Here is a 21,464-nt window from a genome sequence, read left to right on the forward strand (position 1 = left end):
CCTAAGAGCAGTGGATATGCTTCCCCATGAGTCCTTCTGGGGAGATTTCACCTTTTATTCCTCCATGTTTTCTTCCCCACAGTTACCAGTATTAACAGATAACAGTGTGTTTGTCCTAGGAGGTGCATCTTCCCAGATGTTAGCTGGCCCCACTGTCTAACACAGCGCCCAGCTCCGGGTCATCTGGTACCTTCAGTGCCTGTGTGGATGTCTGTCCAGCTCCCCAGTGACGTACAAGAGGGACACTTCCTGGAAATCTGGCCGATGGACATGTCACTGGGGTGAAGTGTTTAGAGGGTCTGAATCACTCCTGTTGCCTGGTAACCTGTTTGTATTTGGCAGGAGGAAGGTGACCCAGGCACAGGTACATCAGACGAAGGACAGATATTTATTCAGTGCAAACTCCTCCCAGCACTAGACTGTTGATTTCATGTTTAACCTTGACACTGCTCTTTCTCATGTCATGGGGAAGGGGGAGAGGCACTTTCAATTCAAGTCTGTGCACAGAATCAACAGATCCCCTCGAAGCTGAAATACAGCCTGTTTTATTCCTTCTACTGAGTTCTGAAGAAACGCTTTAACAGAGAAAGCAATTACAGGATTCTAACACATACAAGTGAACTGGAATTATAGGCTGTCATGGAACTTACCTGCCATCCCCATAAAATTCTCTCATGAATTCATAGTTGATATAACACATTCCTAAACAGCCCTGAGTCACTAATTCTGACCTCAGAGTCAAGAAGGAATTTTTTTCAGGCAACCAGAGAGTTGACTCATTTGGTGGGCCACATTCCAGGTCAGAAACATTATTACACCTTTACACATATCTGTCTTTTTAACCTGAAAGAAGTGGTACCACAACACAACTAGCTTTAGGACTGAAGAGGTTCACCCTCAAACGCCACCATGAATATAAATCAATGTCACTGGCGGCCTGAGGTCACCTCTCTGAGCTTTCTCTTTAAGCATAAATTAGCACCCACGCCTAGGTCACTGTAGGAACCTAAACTCTAGAATAAAACACCCTGGGATTGCATTTCATGACATTTCTCCACTGGTTATTACTAGTTCCCTAATACTTTATGGAACCACCTTTCCTCCTAGTCATTGTTATGCATGAAATATTCAAAGGGGGAAAGTGTTTTGAAAAAACCACACACAAGCACACATATCAGATACTGTGTGGCCTTTTGTTTTGTCCTTTTCATCCTTCAGAAGCCATCTAATTTCTTTTCTTTTTTAAAGTAGCTTAAAGACATAAATCTTATGTTTAACACTTTTATCAGTTTTCCTTTCAAAAAATTTTAAACAGGATGTTAATATAATACAAAAACAGTATGCTAATATAATACAATGCTAATATAATAGAATAAAGCAAATATAAGCTTTATTTCCATCTTTAGGCCTTATGTCCTATTTGGCCAAAGATCTGCTGTCCTAAGTGATGCTTCCAGGACTACTGATTTGCAGTTAAGCTTCAGAATCAGAGTATATTTAGGGATGACACTGGCTAGCTAAAATTCTGTGGCTATGAAGCCAAAGGAATTTGAGTAAGTCCATTTACCTAATAACCAAAGTACAGAAAGTTAAAGCAGTAAGTTTTTAAGCCTAAGTATAGGCACTGGGAAGACCAAATAACCAGCTGTGGACTCATCCATTAAACATAAAACTCTCCCTTCCCAGCACCCATCTTGTTGCCTCCATTTGTTAGATATAAACACTAAATCACAGAAATCTAAAGCATTACACACCTTACAATAGAACACAGACTATATGTCAAGACACAATACCAAAGTCAATTCATTGCATGCTAAAAATATCTGTGTCACTCACCACTAATACCAATACAGACAGAAAATGTTAGTCTTTCCAAGCTGTTTGGGGCAGGGTCCCCAAGACTCCCAGTTTGATGATTCACTAGGACTCACAGGACCCAGTATACAGTCGTACTCATGGCTGTTCGTTACAGCAAAGGGATGCAAAGCAAAATCAACTAAGGATAAGGGTATGTGGGGTAAAGTCTAGAGGAGACCAGGAGCAAGCTTCCAAGGGCCTTTTCCCAGTAGATTCACACAGGTGGTGTTTAATTTCCCGCAAGGAGTTGTGACAACACCTGCAAAATACCGTCTACCGGAGAAGCTCATTAGTGACTCAGTGTCTGGGGTTTTTATCGGGACTGGCCACGTAGGAAACTTCTGCGAGGCACATACCTAAATTCTGTACTCCCGGAATGCAAGCAGGTATTCAACAGAAACCAATACTGTTTGCACAAACAGTTCAGGCACGGTGAGCCATTCTTACCAGGAAGTGGTGGGAACCCCCTCCAATCTACGTTACCACGTGCCACCGTCAAGGGCTAACCTTGCAAGCCCTGATTCTAAGAAGGGCAGTCTCAGGCCTGCTGTGTCAGCTCATCTTTGTACACTGTCCTAGTTCAATCAACTATCATTCAGGACCAAACTATGTAAGAAAGGTCTTACTCCTGGCAGGTCACCTAGGTATATCACGAGCCTAGAAGCACTTTTACCTTGTATTATTTTCAGTATTTAAAATGTAGCATTTTCAACAAGGACAAACTTACCTTACATAATAGAAGATCTAAGATGGCCTTTAGTGTCTTTTTTGTACAATAAAAAGAGCTGAATTCTAGCCTTCTTTACATTTCTGAGCACTTTCTTTTAAAAAACAATATACCACTGAAATTTCTGATTGAATAGTACTCCTAAACTGAAACTCTGAGAAACCATTGAATTTATTGGACTGACAATCCAGACCCAAATAACAGCTAGTCTCACAAATTTCTAGCAGGGGTTGAGAATAAGATAAACCTTCTTTGGGGGGCAATTTGACAAGACAGCTATCAAAATTACACACATCCTTTATGATCTGCAATTCTACTTGGCAAATTTATACACGTATAATTGTGTACATGTAGAATAACCTACACACAAAGTTATTTGTTGTGGCATTGTTTAAGAGCAAGGACTGGCTACAACCCAAATCTCCATCAATAGGTCACTATTTAAATTGCGGTACATCCATACAATGGACTACTCTGTGACGAGGTGGAAAAAAAAAAGGAGGAGGATGCTCTCTTTGTACTGATTTGCTAAACCCTCCTACATATATAAGGAGAAAAAAAATACATTGCTCAGAAGTGTAGTTTGCTATCTTCTATTTTACGAATGGGGCAAACATGAATTCACACTGTGCATAGAGATAATCTGGAAAGCTGCGTTAGACTGAGGCTGGGCGAGGGCAGTGAAGGCAGAATTGGGGCAGAATTTGTAAACCTGAAAAAAAATGACTTAAAATGGTATATTTGAAAAGTAATCCTTCTTTCCTAAGCCTAGGTCAAATCACCCTGGCACATGGTTTTTGGGTTTATTATTTTAATAAGCTTCTCTATTTTGCAGTGGTTAAAACTAAAGCATTATACGATGGCTTTCTCCTATTTTCCAAATCAGGTTCCCGCTCTATCCTTTGCATCCTGTGTCTGTCTGCCATTTTGAAGGAGCTTTCCCCAGGGACATCTGAGAGCAAGTCAGTTCTCTGCGCCTCCTTTCTCCCACTTGTTTGCTGAGGATGTTTGGGGCTTTTAAAAGAAAGCTCCATGAAAACAGAGGTTTTACTTTGTTCACTGCATTCACGACACTGAAATGAGCGCCTGGCACACAGAAATCATTCAGTAAGTATTTATTGAACAAATGAATTCTTTTCTTTACCCAGCTTCAACGGGAAAGACACTATCAGACAAAGGGAGAGATATTACTGTGGTCAAATATTCAGAAATAGCTGTCATTCCTAGCATTGGCCCATTATAGGCATTCTAATCCCAGCAACATTCTTAGAACTAGTTTGAATTTTACAGAAGACAAACAAGTAAGCCTATAGAGTGCTGTGCTGAACAACTTAAATGCTCATAAAAATGTATTTTTAATTAACTTGGGATTACATGGCCCTGGGGTCCATCTTTGGCTGAAGACTTCTTAGGCAAACATGACGCTAATGAGTAATGATGATAAAGAATGGCTATCGTCAGAAAAAACAGCCCCAGTTGTAAGGTGCCCATTGCTGTAGAGAAGAAAGAGAAACCCTTCTGTATTAAAGATGCAACTGCTATTTTTACTTTCAAGAATAAAACTATCCTAGGAATTCAATTCAAATTACCAATACTCCAGACAGTGGATTGAGTTGCACAGTGTCAACCAAGCGCGTGAAAACTTCCTTTCTTCTCAGTGGGCAAAGAATGTGTACAAGTACCACATCTCTCTCTTTTTTAAAAAAAAGATAAATGGTTTTAATTGAGCTAATGAGATGAAAAAATCGTGAAGCCCTATGTGCTACTTACATGAAAGTAGATTTTTTCAAAAAATAATCACTGCACAAAATACAAAGGGTGAGGTTATGCTGTGGTATTAAATTTCTCTCCATTATGTTTTTCTTGACTGTTCAAGAGCAAACTAAAGTTTCCACATCTCTTCACCTTAGTTTAAATACTACAGAAACAGAGTAACTTGGCTAGTAATCATTTCAGTAATGTTGTTAAACAGTTGCACAGCTGACTGATGGTTCTCTGAAGACTTTCAGGACCACTCATTTTTCTCAAAGCACACTTGAGGCAGTGACTGAGTGCCCTGTCTGTGGGCAGTCATGCAAAGAGGTTAGGAAGTTTTGGTATCACCTCTATTTCTCTTGCTGTCATTTAAGACAACAATCCAACACATGAGGAAACATCCACACACCTGAAACAGCTTGAAATCTAAGACTCTCCTGAAGACAAAACAGAAATTCTCAAAGTGAAGGCATTTTTTTCTTAAGGCATTTTTGAAATGTCTTAACTAGGAAAGCGAAGATAGCAGAGAAGTTGCAGGACAACCAGTAGGCATCCAAGATTCAGCAGATGCGAGTCATCCTTGTGATCTAGCACCAGGAAGCACCCAACCTACTGTTTGCAGGCTTCCCTGGTAAACAATCTGCCTGCCAATGAAGGAGACGTGGGTTTGAACCCTGGGTCATGAGGATACCCTGGAAAAGGAAATGGCAATCCACTCCAGTATTTTTGCCTGGAGAGCCCCATGGACAGAGGAGCCTAGTGGGCTACAGTCCGTGGGGTTGCAAAAGAGTCAGACACAACTTAGCGACTAAACAACAACAACAACAACAACAACAAATCCCACCATGGTCCGCGATCCTCGGGGCAGTCAACACTGTTCAGTCTCGTCAGAGATCCTTTCCATGAAGAGTGGGAAGGGCAGAGGATGGTAGCTGTAAAAGAGAGAGTGAGAGTGTAAGTCAGAATCATGCTTTGTTATGGTTTTTTTTTTTTTCCCATGGTAGCAAGCAAATTGGATTTATTAAAGAGGAGGAAAGTACAAAGCTCTGAGCATAGACACTGAGAGGGGGTAAGGAGTCCGCTTTGTTATGTTTTGCTGGTTTTCTTGGAGTGAGAGTGAAATGATGAGTTCTCGGATACTGCCCTCCCACCCCCTGGAAGAGTCCCTGGGAGGACGCTGGGTCTAACAGGTACCAGGACTTCAGGAGGAGAAAGGCAGCTTGTGTTTCCCACCAGCATTAACAATACCAGACTGAACTGTTCAGAGGTGGAGCAAGGGAGGTAGGCAGAGTCCCACCCCCATGATGCTCAACGGCAGATAAGAAGACTGTGAGAAACGCCCTGAGAGAAGTTAGAATCAGAGAGGCTGGCGTGGCTGACTTGGGGATTAGTGGTTAGGAAATGAGCAGACAGTACTGGGCTGGCGATGTAATGGGAACACCCGAATGAACTTTTTGGCTAACTCAATATTTGCATTGACTTAATAATAACGGGAAGGGGGTGGGGCATGGAAGTCAAGTATTTCAGGTCACAGAAGCTGTTGGTTCAAACCCTGAGGCAGGAATCAGCCAGGCAGATGCAGAGAATGCAAAGGCAACGGGGCATTGACACCCGGGAGCAGAGAGGTGCGGAGGCCAGAGGCCAGTCCCTGAGGGCTTTCCAGAGCAGGCGAGGAGCCGCCAGTACCCAGGACGCTCGGTATCACTGAAACTCAGGCTGCTGCGGAGTGCGAAATGCATCCCATTCCAACAAAACGGTGAACGATTCCCTTGCAACACGTACAACTGCTATGATATTTTAATGGATTTTTTTACAGACTTTATTTTTTAGAGCAGTTTTAGATTCACCCAGAGTCCACAATTCACAGTTAAGGTTCACTCTTGCTAGTGTACGTCCTGTGTGCTTGGACACGTGTATAATGACATGTATCTACCATTAAACTATCAGAGTAGTTTTGCTGCCCTGAAACTCCTCTGTGCTCTAACTACTTACTTTAACTAAAATTTGACTTGTAGATAGAAGTAAAATGTACACCATTTTTCAGAGGTTTACAATTCACAGAACCACCTTATATCCTAAGAGTATAGCCCAACACACACACACATATACACACACACACACCAGATTTAGTATTTAACGTATATATATCCTTTAAATGCCCAACCAAAATCATTAAAATCTATGTTTAACAATTACAGGACATATATGCATCCACAACTAGAAACTGATTTTCAACTGAGATCCCACTTTCACCCAAAATACTCAACTGTTGGAAAAGACTTAAGAATGAATGTGTCACTCCTAGTTATATATCCAAGAAAAATGAAAACCCTAGTTCACACAAAACCTTGTATACAAATGTTCATTCTGCATTATTCATAACATCCGAAAAGCAGAAACAATCCAAACATCCAGCTGATGAATGGATGAACACAATGCTCTATACCCATATAATATTATTTAGCAATAAAAAATAATGAAGTGGTGATACATGCTAAAACACAGATGAACCTTAACAACACACACATACTTCATGATTCCATTTCTATGAAATGTGCAGAAGAGGAAAATCCACAGAGACAGGACATAGACGAGTGAAATGTGCAGAAGAGGAAAATCCACAGAGACAGGACATAGACGAGTGCTGCCAGCGGCTGGAGGCAAAGGAGAGTGGGTAGTGAATATCAGTGGGTAGGTGCTTTCTTTGGGGGATGATGTAAATGTTCCAAAATTAGGTAGAGGCAATGGCTGCACACGTATGTGAATATACTAAAAGAACTGTACTCTTTAAAAGGGTGAATTTCACGGTTATAAATTATATCCCAATAAAGTTGTTATAAAAATTAAAGAACAAAGGTATATCTGAAATGCTGGGTACAGATGAAATAAACTTCAACTGGTCAAAAATGCTATGTTCCAGTAAGGCCCATAATAGGAAGTAAGCAACTCTGTGCTCATTTCAGATACCATACAATACTCTCAGTGGGACATGTTTAATCCTCTGAAAAGATCAGCCCACCATCAGAGGATGTTTTTCTCATTTCACTTGGGACCTCACTCTAGCTACTCTCTCTCTCTCTTTGCTCTCCCCACCAACTCCACTAACCTGACCCTGTCTGTCCAACAGCTCCGCTAAGAGCCATACTTCCAGTCACCATCGTGTTTCCCCTGGACTGCATTAATCCCCTCCTGTCCCAATTTTCCACACTGACCTTTCTAAAAATTTACTCTCTCATTTTAAACCCTTCAGAGGTTCCCCCTATTGAAGCCATTTCTGGAACACTAAGGTACTATTAGAAAAAATTAATTACATTCATATGCAATTAGGTAGTTCATGGATCAAAAGGGTCATGTGCCTCTTAATACCAAAGTTAAGTGTTAAGTGATAGCTGATCAGTAGTGTCTGTCTCTTTGCGACCCTATGGACTGTAGCCCACCAGTCTCTTCTGTCCATGGAATTTCCCAGGCAAGAATACTGGAGTGGGTTTCCCTTCTCCAAGGGATCTTCCCGACCCAGGGACTGAACACAGGTCTCCTGCATTGCAGGCAGATTGTTTACCATCTGACCCACTAGGGAAGCCCCTTAATATCAAAGGTGCCTACAAATGCAACCTCAGAGTATCCCCAAACTATGCCTGTCTCTGCCTTCAGGGACACTGTCTGCAGTGCTAACACCCGCCAGTAATTTCATGGGCTAATCTTTGCATCTGCCAACTTAAGCTACTCTATCAAAAGGATCAATTTAATTACCTATTTATAAGGTCAAGAGTTAAGTTAGCTTAGATAAATACCTGATTAAGTAAGAACTGGGCTAATGAAGAGATTTTTCAAGAAGACACAATGGAAGGTCCAATATTTTTCAGGTACCTACACAAAACTGTGTATAAAAACAAGCCCAGAGTGTCAAGATGGGAGAAGGTGAAACTTAAAGTAGCTCATAAAACAGGGCCAACATTTTATTTCTTAGGTAGCAAAGGTAAATCAAATAAAAGCAGAGGAGAGAGTGGCTCCTGGCCTGTAACATCTGTGGACAATTATAATTGTTTATAACATGATGGTCTTCCCAGGTGATGCTGGTAGCAAAGAACCTGCCTGCCAATTCAGGGATACAGGAGATGAGGGTTTGATCCCTGGGTCAGGAAGATCCCTTGGAGGAGGGCATGGCAAACCACTCCAGTATTCTCGCCTGGAGAATCCCATGGACAAAGGAGCCTGGCGGGTTATGGTCCAAAGAGTCACAAAGAGTCGGACATGCCTGAAAGGAGTTAGCACAGCACACATATTAATGATGCTGATAAAATCATCAGCCTAGAGTTTTTTTATGTAGTCAAACTTAAAATGTGTGCTCTTGTTAAAAAGGAGGTGGGTAAAAGGAGAGAGTGTTAGACTGTAAATTCATGCTGATCACTCCAAACACTCTGTCCACATCCCAAAGTAGTTAAGAAGACCCATTTAAAAGAGTGTTATGGAAGCTCATTTATCTTAATCTACCATGCATCACTTCATAAAGGAATAAAATAAAGCATACAACTTACAAAGTAAAATACTCCTACAAGAGGAGCAATGCAGAACCCAAAGCCAAGTACAGACAGGGTTCTTGATCACAGGAAGCAGTGGGATGGGCAGGGATGTGTTTCCTGTGACTGAATACGTCTCACCAGCTCCCAGGAGGAAATCGCCATGCTCAGCACCTCTGGAGCTCCTGACATGATGCATAACCTTCCAGCACCTCAGTTTCCTTGCCTATAAATAGGGATAACAGCACTAACTTCATAGGGTCCTTAAGAGGGGTGAAGGCATTAATATTTATAGAGAGCTTAGAAACAGCACCTGGCACAGAGCATGCATGATCCATATTTGTTAACTGACTAAAATAGAAATGAAAAGAAAAGGGGTAATAGAGTGTACTAGGTAAGTCTTAAAACATGACAAAAACTGGGCTACATATTCAGTTTCCAGTTCCTTCGCAGCTAGAGTAAAAGAGAGAGGAAACGAAATTTTCCAGGCTCAGAGGCAGACTGTGGTGTCTGTATGTACCGGGAGGGGAGGAAGGGGAGTAGGGAAGCGTGTTCTGTTTCCCAGGGGAAGAAAAGCTTTTCTTGACACCGAGCTCTAAGATGCTCACTGCAGGCCTGTCCACAGGGGCGGTGAGCAACAGCACAGCCCCGGAGACCACCGCATGACGTCACATGACAGATTTTCATCATGTGTATGTTAGTCGCTCAGTCGTGTCCAACTCGTTGCGACCCCATGGACTGTAGCCCACCTGGCTCCTCTGTCCGTGGAATTCTCCAGGCAGGAATACTGGAGTGGGTTGCCACGTCCTTCTCAGGGTATCTTCCCAACCCAGGGATCAAACCCATGTCTTCTGCATTGCACGAGGACTCTACCGTCTGGGCCACCAGGGATGCCCCTCAATAAATTCTGAAGCATAACTCTCCAGAGTGTTTTTTTTGTTTTTATTTTTTTAGCAGGAAACCAAGGCAACACAATGCAAATAAGCGGCTCTAATGGTCTGGATCATTTCAGGGGCACAACTGCACCAGAAATCCATCCTTTACTTCAACATCCGTCAGTCACGCATCTGATTAGAGCTGAAGAGAAGGCAGTTTCAGATTTGTGGAACAAATTCTCTACATCAGGAGACACCAAGATGCAGCCACATAAAAACACTAAGTAACCTGATGCATAGAATGTGACTTTCCACGGAAGCATTTGTTTTTAGGTCTAATGGACTGGAGAGTCATTGTCTGGCCTAAGAACAGCTATGATCATCTCAGGGAATTAAACAACTCAAAAGAATATTCCTCTCTGTCATAGTCATCTCAGGCTCTACCCAACAGTTAAATGTGGAGTATTTCCAAATACAAGCACAGAAGCCCTTGTGCTTAAGGAGCATTTTATTGTAAGCTGGAAAATAGATGAAATTTTATTTTAAAGACTAGCTGCATGAGTGCTAAGTCACTCCAGTTATGTCCTACTCTTTGGGACCCTGTGGACTGTAGCCCACCAGGTTCCTCTGTCCTGGGATTCTCTAGGCAAGAATACTGGAGTGGGTTGCCATTTCCTTCTACAGGGGCTCTTCCTGACCCAGAAATTGACCCTCCTGCATTGGCAGATGGATTCTTAACCACTAGCACCACCTGGGAAGCCCCAAAGACTAGTTATAAGAGAGCAAACCTTAGCAAGCAAAGGACCTTTGTTCCCTCAGATATTCGCATGCTGTTATATGGAAGACATGACATCTCCCACGGTTACTCCACAAGTCCTGTGAGTGCACTGATACTCCAGTGATTTGTCGGCTTTATTCCAACAGGCAAAGTGTGTTGTTGTTCTTAAGACGGATCATCTAAAAATGTTTCTTCACATTAAAATAGTGTTCACCTTAAAGTTGTTAATCAACTGTAGCAATGCATTCTCATTTTCATTCTTAGGGGGGTATTACCAAAGCTGAGGGCTTCCCTTGTGGCTCAGCAGTAAAGAATCCGCCTGCAATGCAGGAGACCTGGGTTCCATCGCCCAGGTTTGGGGAAATCCCCTGGAGAAGGACATGGCAACCCACTCCAGTATTCTTACCTGGAGAATCCCCATGGACAGAGGAGCCTGGAGGGATACAGTTCATGGACTCCCGAAGAGTCGGACACGGCTGAGCGACTAACACTTTCAGTATTTCACTCAGTTACCGGTAAAGAGTTACTGGATCTTTTCTGCCAGACTGTACACCCCACGAGGGAAGGGACCTCATGTGTCAGGTTTCCTGCCGTTTTTCTGGCTCACAGTCGATATTATTTGTTCACTGACTGACCCCCCACTTTATAAGACAGTCAGCTGTGTTCCTAGAGAGTCTCATGTGAGCCCCTTGCAAGTAAGACAGGGAAGTCATCAAAGTAATATTACACAGGGGAGAGGAAGGGAGGAAAGCATTTTAATATCACACAACCCGCAAGTCTGATGCCTTGAAGAAGAGTGTCAGAAGCAAAGTCCTTGGAGTATACATGGCAGGTATGAGTGAGAAAGGGTGAGAGAGATGGGGGTGGGATGGCCCACTAATCCAGATGGGTGCTATACGAGCAAAATTGTATGATGAGAATGCAAACAGTGTTTTCTAATTATAGACTCTTAAATTTGAAATATCTTGAAAGGTCACTCTGTACTTCTTTCTGCCTAATACAGTAGGCAGCATTCAAGCATCCCAGAAATAGAAGTCCTTAAAAAAAAAAAGCAAAAAAAAAAAGCCCAGAGAGAAAGGTTGAACTAACAGATTGAAAAGCCCTGTGTCTCCCCTAACTCTACAGTTTCTCTGTTAGGTCTTCCATGAAGAAACAATCAACAATCTAGTTCTTTCCTTCAGGACACAAAGGTACTGTTACATCCCAATTTCTCAACTCCTTACAGTAAAAGTCACAAGAAATAGTATCACATAGTATAACAGTGAAACTTCAATAATTACCTGCTTTTAAGGAATGCTTTTGGACCTTTTCCAACCAAAGAAAACAACTGTTCATACTTTAACGCTGAAAGTGAGACGGCGTTTTAAATTCCTTGGTGAGCAAAGAAACCCAAATCAAAAAAGTAAGATACCACGTTTCACATATTAAATTGGATTAAAAAAAAAAAACCCACAAAAATATCAAGCCACCCTCTAGGACTACTGTAAAATAATTTCTTATATTTTACAAACAAAGAATGTGACATCACATAGCCTCTGACATCATCAATAAGAGTGAAACACTGCAAACAGCTAAGCGGCCAACACTAGAGGGTTGCTTAAATAAACTGTGATGGATGGATGCAACAAAACACAAAATACCTCTCTACCATGTCATGTGGGCAGTGACAAGAGGTTCATGATACATTCATGAGAGCAAAACAGTGAAAAGTGATGACCCTATTTATCTTTCATTTTAAAAGTTGCAAGCATAAACACTGGAAATATCATGCAAAATTTTAACTGGTGATAGATTTATAGATGGTTTAAGTTTTCCCTTTGATTATCCAGGTTCAAAATTTTCTAAAATAAACATGAGCTGTTATTTTTATAATTTAAAAGTTAAAGAGAAAAGGTGAGTCCTAAACTCCCAACATAAATTTCCAAATATTAGCTATCATATTAATAGTCTCTTTAAAGAGTTTATTATGATAAGCACACAGTCTTTTTAAATACCATGTACTAAGGATAAAAATAACAAACCTCTTTTTCATTTTGGTTACTATGTGTGGAGTGGGCAAATAAAAATATTCTGTCCTGGAAACTTAATGTTTTCTTTTTACTAAGATGCCATTTGTGGTGATGTACCACCAGGTAGCCTCTCTAGTTAAATATAGCATAATTATATAGTTCATAAAATTAAAGTAAAATGTACATATTTACTGTGATGATTACTCTTGCTCAAGTATAATCCTGTCTTTGAAAATAAAAATGAAACTAGAAGTAAAAATGAAACCTGACAAACCAGAAAAATGGAGTGGATAAGTATGAATTAAGACAGAGAAACAAATTAGGGTTGGGGGAGATATCATTAGAAAGTAGCTGCCAGACAGAGAGAGTTCACCTCTGGTCAGGGAGAAAGGACGTTTGTGGGGGAGGCAGAATATCTCCTCAGGATCTGGAAATACTACAATCAAAACTGCAAGGATTCTGTAGAACAGATACCTGAGTAGGTTAACAGAATGAGCAGACTAGCTACACCTGAGTAACGTAGGGATCCGTAAATGTGTGCGAGTTCATCAGCCCTTGTTTGGAAAGGTTTCTTTAGAGTCCTAAATCTCTCCTTCCTGTAATCTGTTACCTTTAGTTCTTGTTTTTCTCTCTTGTAAACTTGTTGTCCTTACTATTAAGATTTCTAAGAGGTTGTTTACTATAGCCTCCTCACTAGTTATCAGCAGTTTGCTTCTTCTGTTCAGAAAATGAATAACTTGTACTTACTTTAACTCTTATAAGGGGCTTCCCAGGTGGGAAGTGTTTTGTGGTGGATCACAATAAACTGTGGAAAACTCTGAAAGAGATGGAAATACCAGACCACCTGACCTGCCTCTTGAGAAACCTGTACACAGGTCAGGAAGCAACAGTTAGAACTGGACATTGAACAACAGACTGGTTCCAAAGAAAAAAAGGAGTACGTCAAGGCTGTATATTGTCACCCTGCTTATTTAACTTATATGCAGAGTACATCATGAGAAACGCTGGGCTGGAAGAAGCACAAGCTGGAATTAAGATTGCCGAGAGAAATATCAATAACCTCAGATATGCAGATGACACCACCCTTATGGCAGAAAGTGAAGAAGAACTAAAGAGCCTCTTGATGAAAGTGAAAGAGGAAAGTGAAAAAGTTGGCTTAAAGCTCAACATTCATAAAACTAAGATCATAGCATCCGGTCCCATCACTTCATGGCAAATAGATGGGGAAACAGTGGCTGACTTTATTTTTCTGGGCTCCAAAATCACTGCAGATGGTGATTGCAGCCATGAAATTAAAAGATGTTTACTCCTTGGAAGGAAAGTTATGACCAACCTAGACAACATATTAAAAAGCAGAGACATTACTTTGTCAACAAAGGTCTGTCTAGTCAAGGCTATGGTTTTTCCAGTAGTCATGTATGAATGTGAGAGTTGGACTATAAAGAAAGCTGAGTGCCGAAGAATTGATGCTTTTGAACCATGGTGTTGAAGACTCTTGAGAGTCCCTTGGACTGTAAGGAGATCCAACCAGTCCATCCTAAAGGAGATCAGTCCTGGGTGTTCATTGGAAGGACTGATGTTGAAGTTGAAACTCCAATACTTTGGCCACCTGATGCAGAGAGCTGACTCATTGGAAAAGACCCTGATGCTGGGAAAGATTGAAGGCAGGAGGAGAAGGGGACGACAGAGGATAAGATGGTTGGATGGCATCACTGACTCAATGGACATGGGTTTGGGTAAACTCCGGGAGCTGGTGATGGACAGGGAGGCCTGGTGTGCTGCAGTTTATGGGGTTGCAAAGAGTCAGACACGGCTGAGTGACTGAACTAACTCCCTCCCAGGTGGCACTAGTGATAAAGAATCCACCTGCCAATGCAGGAAATGCAAGAGACGTGGGTTTGATCCCTGGGTTGGGAAGAAGAGAGTTACCTGGTCTACCTGTGTCTCATGACCCAACTCAAACATCCTCACTCTTAGGCTTCCTTCTAAACAATGCCAAAGCAAATTACACATTAACATATTTACATAATCTGCTGTTTCACAAAGGGATGTGTATCATGGTCTTCTTTTAAGTCTTGGATGATATTCAGAGGACAAAATATGAGTCAAAAAAGTAAACTCCCAGGGACTTCCCTGGTGGTCCAGTGGCTAAGACTGTCTCCCAATACAGAGAACCCAGGTTTGAACAAGGGTCTGTATAGTCAAAGCCACAGTTTTTCCAGCAGTCATGCATGGATGTGACAGCTGGACCATCAAGAAGGCTGAAAGTCAAAATGTTAGTTGTTCAGTCATGTTCAACTCTTTGCAACCCCATGGATTTTAGTCTGCCAGTCTCCTCTGTCCACAGAATTCTCCAGGCAAGAATACTGGAGTGGGTTGCCATTTCCTTCTCCAGATGGTCTTCCCAACCCAGGGATTGAACCTGGTCTCCCACATTGCAGGCATATTCTTTACCATCTGATCCATCAGGGAAACCCAAAGTGAAAGAAGGCTGAGCAGAATTGATGCTTTCAAATTGTGGTGCTGGAGAAGACTCTTGAGAGTCTTCATCTTCTGCAAGGAGATCAAATCAGTCAATCCTAAAGGAAACCAACCCTGAATATTCATGGGAAGGACTGGTGCAGAATCTGAAGCTCTAATACTTTGGTCACCAAAGATGCAAAGAGCCAACTTACTGGAAAAGACCAGGATACTGGGAAACACTGAAGGCAGGAGGAGAAGGGGCGACAGAGTATAAGATGGTTAGGTAGCATCACCAACTCAATAGACATGAATTTGAGCAAACGCTGGGAGATAGTGGAGGACAGAGGAGCCTGGTGTGTTGCAGTCCATGGGGTCACAAAGAGTCTGAAACAACTTAGTGACCAAAGAACAAGGACAACAAGGAACTAAATCCCACAAGCCGCAACTAAGAGTTTTCATGCCGTAAATAAAGATCCTGCATGCCTCAACACAGATCAAAGCTCCTACATGCTGCAGCTAAGACCCTGTACAGCCAAATAAGTAAAGAAATAGAAAGAAGGTAACCTCTTGGGACCAAAAAGATTTATCTGGTTTTCAAACAAAAGAACTAAAATACCAGGAATAACTGGAAAAGGGAAAGAAAAAAAAAGTGAAACAAGGGGCACACTAGTAGAAGTTTTTGCAACTGAATCTTAAGCAAAAGAAAAGGAGAATGAACCAAAGCACCCAGAGCCCAAGGATGATGAGCATGTGTTGAGGATAGGGGCCAGAAGTGAGAATCAAGACGTGAATCAGATATCCTGCTGGTAGCACCCAGGCTCTAATGGGCTGGCACAAAAATGCATGGTGATGCTGACCAAGTACATAAATCAGCCATGAGTTTTTACGTTGAGCTTCTAAATCATGCATAGTCAGAGGCCACACCTCAGAGTACATAAAGGAAAAGTCTGAGTAAGCTTTATGAATGTTATTATTAATGACCATCCTAGCCTCTCTCTTTGGAGGAGGCAATGGCACCCCACTCCAGTACTCTTGCCTGGAAAATCCCATGGACAGAGGAGCCTGGTAGGCTGCGGTCTGTGGGATTGCTAAGAGTTGGACACAACTGAGCGACTTCACTTTCACTTTTCACTTTCATGCCTTGGAGAAGGAAATGGCGATCCACTCCAGTGTTCTTGCCTAGAGAATCCCAGGGACGGGGGAACCCGGTGGGCTGCCGTCTATGGGGTCACACAGAGTCGGACACAACTGAAGTGACTTAGCAGTAGCAGCAGCAGTCTCTCTTGCTATTGAGATACAATCCATGGACTTTGAATACTTTGGATATCACCTTGATTTCTGAATATAGTACCTTCAAGAGAAGGATAGGGTTTAGCACATCAAGAAAGAAGCTTTGAGGTCCCCCTCAACCTCCCTACAGTGTCTAAAGCTTGCTATAAAGAAAAGTGAAAAACTCCTATTCAATCTTACAAAAAGGTTTACAGATAGAAATGTTATATCACATTGTTACATCCCAATGCTACATCACATTTCTAAACAAACTTACTAAAATATGTCTAGGAAATGCAAGCATGTGTATTCTCTCCAGTGAGAATATACACATTCATTTTTCATTGTTTCATGGTACTTCAAACTGTAATAATATATTAGGTGGTGAGTCACTCTCTAATTGAGAGCAGTGGGAAATATGATGAAAACAAGAAAGTAAAGAGGCTTCCTGAGGAGAAGGCAATGGCAGCTCACTCCAGTACTCTTGACTAGAAAATCCCATGGACGGAGGAGCCTAGTAGGCTGCGGTCCATGGGGTCACTAAGAGTCAGGAACGACTGAGCGACCTCACTTTCACTTTTCACTTTCATGCATTGGAGAAGGAAATGGCAACCCACTCCAGTGTTTTTGCCTGGAGAATCCCAGGGACGGGGGAGCCTGGTGGGCTGCTGTCTATGGGGTCGCACAGAGTCGGACACGACTGAAGCGACTTAGCAGCAGCAGCAGCAAAGAGGCTTCCTAAGGGACAGAGCATGCGCAAAGAATACTTTATTACAAGCAGAAGACCTGGTTTGAATCTGGATTCTGATATTTCTAAGTGTGATCTTTGAAAGTCACTTTAACAGATTCAACATGCAGAAAACCAGCAAACTTATAGTTGAACTCAATAACACAATCAATGCATTGGATCTAATTGACATCTCTAGACAGCTTCATCTAGTAGCAGCAGAATACACATTCTTCTCAAGCTCACATGAACATGCACCAGGAGAGACCATATCCTGCACCATAAAACACACCTTAATAAATTTAAAAGAACAAAAAGTCTATTCTATTCTTTTACTGTCTCCTTTTATATCAAAATGGAATTAAACTAGGAATCAATAATGAAAGATAGCTGGAAAATCCCCAAATACTTGGAGATTAAATAACACATGAGCCAATTAACACATGAGCCAATAAAGAAATCCCAAGGGAAATTTTTTAAATGTTTTGAATAAAAATGAAGATACAACTTATCAAAATTTATGGATGCATCAAAAACAGAGGGAAATTTATAGCAGTGAATGCATAATTCAGAAAAGAAGATCTAATATCAATAATCTAAGTTTATCTACCTTATGATACTAGAAAACAAACAAATTAAACCCCAATAGAAAAAGAGAAATAACACAAAATTAGAGCATTAATGAATGAAATTAAAAACAGGAAATCAAGAGAATTTAATGAAACCAAAAGCTCATTATTGGAACAGATCAATAAAATCAACAGGTCTCCAGGCAGGTTAATCAAGAAAAAAAGAGAGAGAACACAAACGACTGATACCAGAAATTAAAAAAACAGACTTCCCTAGTGGTATCAGTGGATAAGGATCCACCTGTCAATGCAGGGGACATGGATTCATCCCTGGTTTGGGATGATCCCACGTGCTGTGGAGCCAGGAAGCCCATGCACCAACTACAGAGCCCACTTGCGACTACTGAAGCCCCCACACCTACAGCCTCTGCTCTGCAAAGGGAGAAGCCACCACAACGAAGAGCAGCCTCCACTCACCACAACCAGAGAATGCCCATGCGCAGCAACAAAGACCCAGAGCAACCAAAAATAAATAAATGAATTGGTTAACTTAAAAAGGAATAGAAAGGAGGACATCATTGCACATCTCACAAATATTCAAACACAATCTGCCAAAACTCGAAGAAAGAAACCATCTGCATAAGCCTGTATGTATTAAATAAACTGAATCAGTAATTAATAACTTCGAGAATGTCCTGGAGATCCAGTGGTTAGGACTCGGTGCTCTCGTTGCCAGATCCCTGGGTTAGATCCCTGGCTGGGGAACTGAGATTACCCTGCAGGCCACATGGCACAGTAAAAAAAAAAAAAAAAATTAATAACCTTATGAAATAGAAAGCACCAGACCCAGATGGGTTCACTGATGAATTCTACCAAGTGTTTAAGAAAGAAATTATACCAGTGTCTTTCAGAAGACAGAAGCAGAGGGAATATTTCCTAATTCATTCTAAGAGGCCACATAAATAAAGTCAACTGATCTCTGACAAAGGAATAATGACAATATCTTGCAGCAAAGACAGTCTTTTCAATAAATGGTACTAGATCAAGTGGTCATTGACATGCAAAAAATTAACCTAGACACAGATCTTATACCCTTCACAAAAGTTAACTCAAAATGGATCACAGGCCTAAATGTAAAGAACTAAACTACCTCCTAAAAGATAACACAGGAGAAAACCAATTGACCTTGGGCATGGAGATTATTTCTTCAATACAACAGCAAAAGCACCATCCTTAAAAGAAAATAATTGATAAGTTGGACTTCACTAAAATTAAAACCTTGGACTCTGTGAAAGGCAATGTCAAGAGAATGAGAAGACAAGCAACAGACTGGGACAAAAATTTGCAAAAGAATATCTGATAAAGGACTATTCTCCAAAATATACCAAAAAGTCTTAAAATTCAACAATAAGAAAACAAAAAACCCAATTAATAAATGGGTCAAAGACTTGAACAGACCTCATCAAAGAAGATAGAGAGATGGAAAATAAGTGTATGAAAAGATGCTTCACATCATATATCACAGGGAGATACAAATTAAAACAACAATGAGATACTACTACAACTATCAGAATGCCCAAAATCTGGAGCACTGACAAAACCAAATGATGGTGAGTATGTAGAGCAACAAGAAGACGCGCTAATGAATGGTCAAAATGCAAAATGGTACAACCACTTCGGAGGACAGTCTAGCAGCTTCAACCAAACTATACATACTTCTATCATACGATCTAGCAATCGTGCTCCTTGGTATATACCCAGAGAAGCTAAAAGCTTATGTCCATACAGAAACATGTACAAAAAAAGCTTACAGCAAGGTTATTCAGAACTGCCAAAAATTGGAAGCAAACAAGATGTCCTTCAATGGGTGAATGGATAAACTGTGGTATATCACATTATTATTTATTAATAATAATGGTATATTATTCAGTGATAAAAAGTAATGACCTATTTCAAGCTACAAAAGGGAAAAAAAAACATGGAAGAGCTTTAAGTGCAAACTGCTAAGTAAAAGAGCCAATCTGAAGCTGGTACATACTGTATATGATTTCAACTATATGACATTCTGGAAAAGGCAAAACTATGGAGCTAGGAGAAAGATCAGTGGTTGTCAGGGGTTGGTGGAGAGAGGAATGAATAGATGACACAGAGGGGGTTTTGGGCTTGAAGAACCTATTCTATATGATACTGTAAATGATGGCTATGTCATACATTTGTCAAAACCTATAGAATGTACAAGAGTGAGCCCTAATGCAAACTATGGACTTTTAACAATAATGTGTCAACACTGGCTCATCAACTATAACAAATATACACTATTATTGCAAGATGTTAATGACAGGGGAAAACTGGGCAATGTGGGAGCATAGCCTGTGAGAACTCTGTTACTTTCCAATCAATTTTTCAGTCCATGGGGTCGCAAAGAGTCAGACAAGACTGAGCGACTGAACTGAACTGAAAACCACTCCAAAAAATAAAGCCTACTAATTTACAAAAAGGACTTCCCTAGTAGCTCAGACAGTAAAGCGTCTGCCTACAATGCGGAAGACCGGGGTTCGATCCCTGGGTGGGGGATCTGGAGAAGGAAATGGCAACCCACTCCAGCACTCTTGCCTGGAAAATCCCATGGGAGAAGTCTGGTGGGCTACAGTCCATGGGGTTGCAAACAGTCGGACACGACTGAGCAACTTTACTTACTTCAATTTACAAAAAAGTACTTCTCATAATTATCTATAAACTCACTCATTTTAAAGTTATTTTAAGAGAGCAAAAGTTTTTCAAAAATAAAAACAAAAAAAGCCCTCCAAATATTGTGATTTAACCTGTAAAGCAACACTCAAAAATTAATGTCAAAATAGCCTCCAGTTATGTCCTTTAAGGACAATGACAATTTGCTTAAGCACAACCACTGATCTAAAACTGCCTTATAATTCAAAAGCACTTAAGTCTTTTAAATACAGAGAACTTTCTGAACACAGCTTAATGTTGATGAAACAACATTTGTGGCCAGGGCAGCATTCCGTTTTGTAACTCTGCCTGCGCAGGTTTTCATACTCTAGGTACATACTCATTCCAAAAGACATGAAGATGACATTTTATGTACCAAAGGGCAGGGCAGAGGTTATCCTGCTGAAATGAAAGGTTCCATTCAGGGTGGAGCACAAGCACAGATAAGGAGGGGGCTTAGCACAAATCTCTAATGTGTCATACGCAGAGGTGTACCCTGTTGAAAGTACAACTAAGACTTGTTTTCCTTCTAAAATGACATTTTTAGGACATCCCTTAAGAATATTCTCACAGCCAAAGATGCACTTTAATTGAGCTCCCTGGTGAAGAGGTCCCAAACTGCTTGCCTCAAGGAACCTTGCTGTCAAGAGCTTTGCTATCAGCTAAGAAGACACAGCTAACACAAGCTCATCTGCCAATAAGACAGAAATTTGACCACAGAAATAACAGCCAGGTCCCAAAAGATATCTCTTCAGTCATTTGCAAAATTCCAGGGAAGTTTTTATACTGTGATTTTAAAGTAAACCATTTGCGCTTCAAACAGCCTTCTTACGGCTTCTGTGAGTTACAGTTGAAAACTACACGTGCAACCATGTGCAGGCGGACTTAGCCGGTCACCCTGAGCACCTGTGGCAAAGTAGCACAGTGCTGCATATGATTCTCTCTGTCCCACCTCACAGGGGGTGGGATCTTTGCGCCTTTTCCTGTGAAGCCATCCTTAGGATGGAGGCAAACCTAAGGACCCTGGACCTCAGAGCTCCACCTCCAGTTTCCTGCTGTAGTCACACCCTTTGCTCACTGCTGCTCCCGGACAGCCCTGAACCAGCAGCTCACAGCTGACACCACACCACTTCCACTACTTCCCTTTCCAGACACAATATTTAGAAACTATTAGTAACACTTGTGGTTGAT

General features: G+C 41.2%; 1 protein-coding gene across 5 annotated transcripts in view; it reads right to left on the reverse strand.

Annotated features, from left to right (window-relative positions):
• SGMS2 (sphingomyelin synthase 2) overlaps positions 1-21,464 on the reverse strand; it is a 91,566-nt gene that overhangs the window by 47,784 nt on the left and 22,318 nt on the right. For 2 of the 5 annotated variants that reach the window (XM_065907378.1, XM_065907377.1), the window contains exons 2-3: positions 8,875-9,082; positions 5,184-5,271 (exon numbers count right to left, since the gene is read on the reverse strand). The exons of 1 other annotated variant lie outside the window; for it this stretch is intronic. The gene's annotated coding sequence lies outside the window, so the exon portion shown is untranslated. The remainder of the gene's footprint in view (positions 1-5,183; positions 5,272-8,874; positions 9,083-21,464) is intronic. 2 more of the 5 variants (XM_065907375.1, XM_065907376.1) reach the window with 1 other exon arrangement.

This window comes from Muntiacus reevesi, chromosome 16 (genome assembly GCF_963930625.1).
Source record: "Muntiacus reevesi chromosome 16, mMunRee1.1, whole genome shotgun sequence".
Lineage (NCBI taxonomy): Eukaryota > Metazoa > Chordata > Mammalia > Artiodactyla > Cervidae > Muntiacus > Muntiacus reevesi.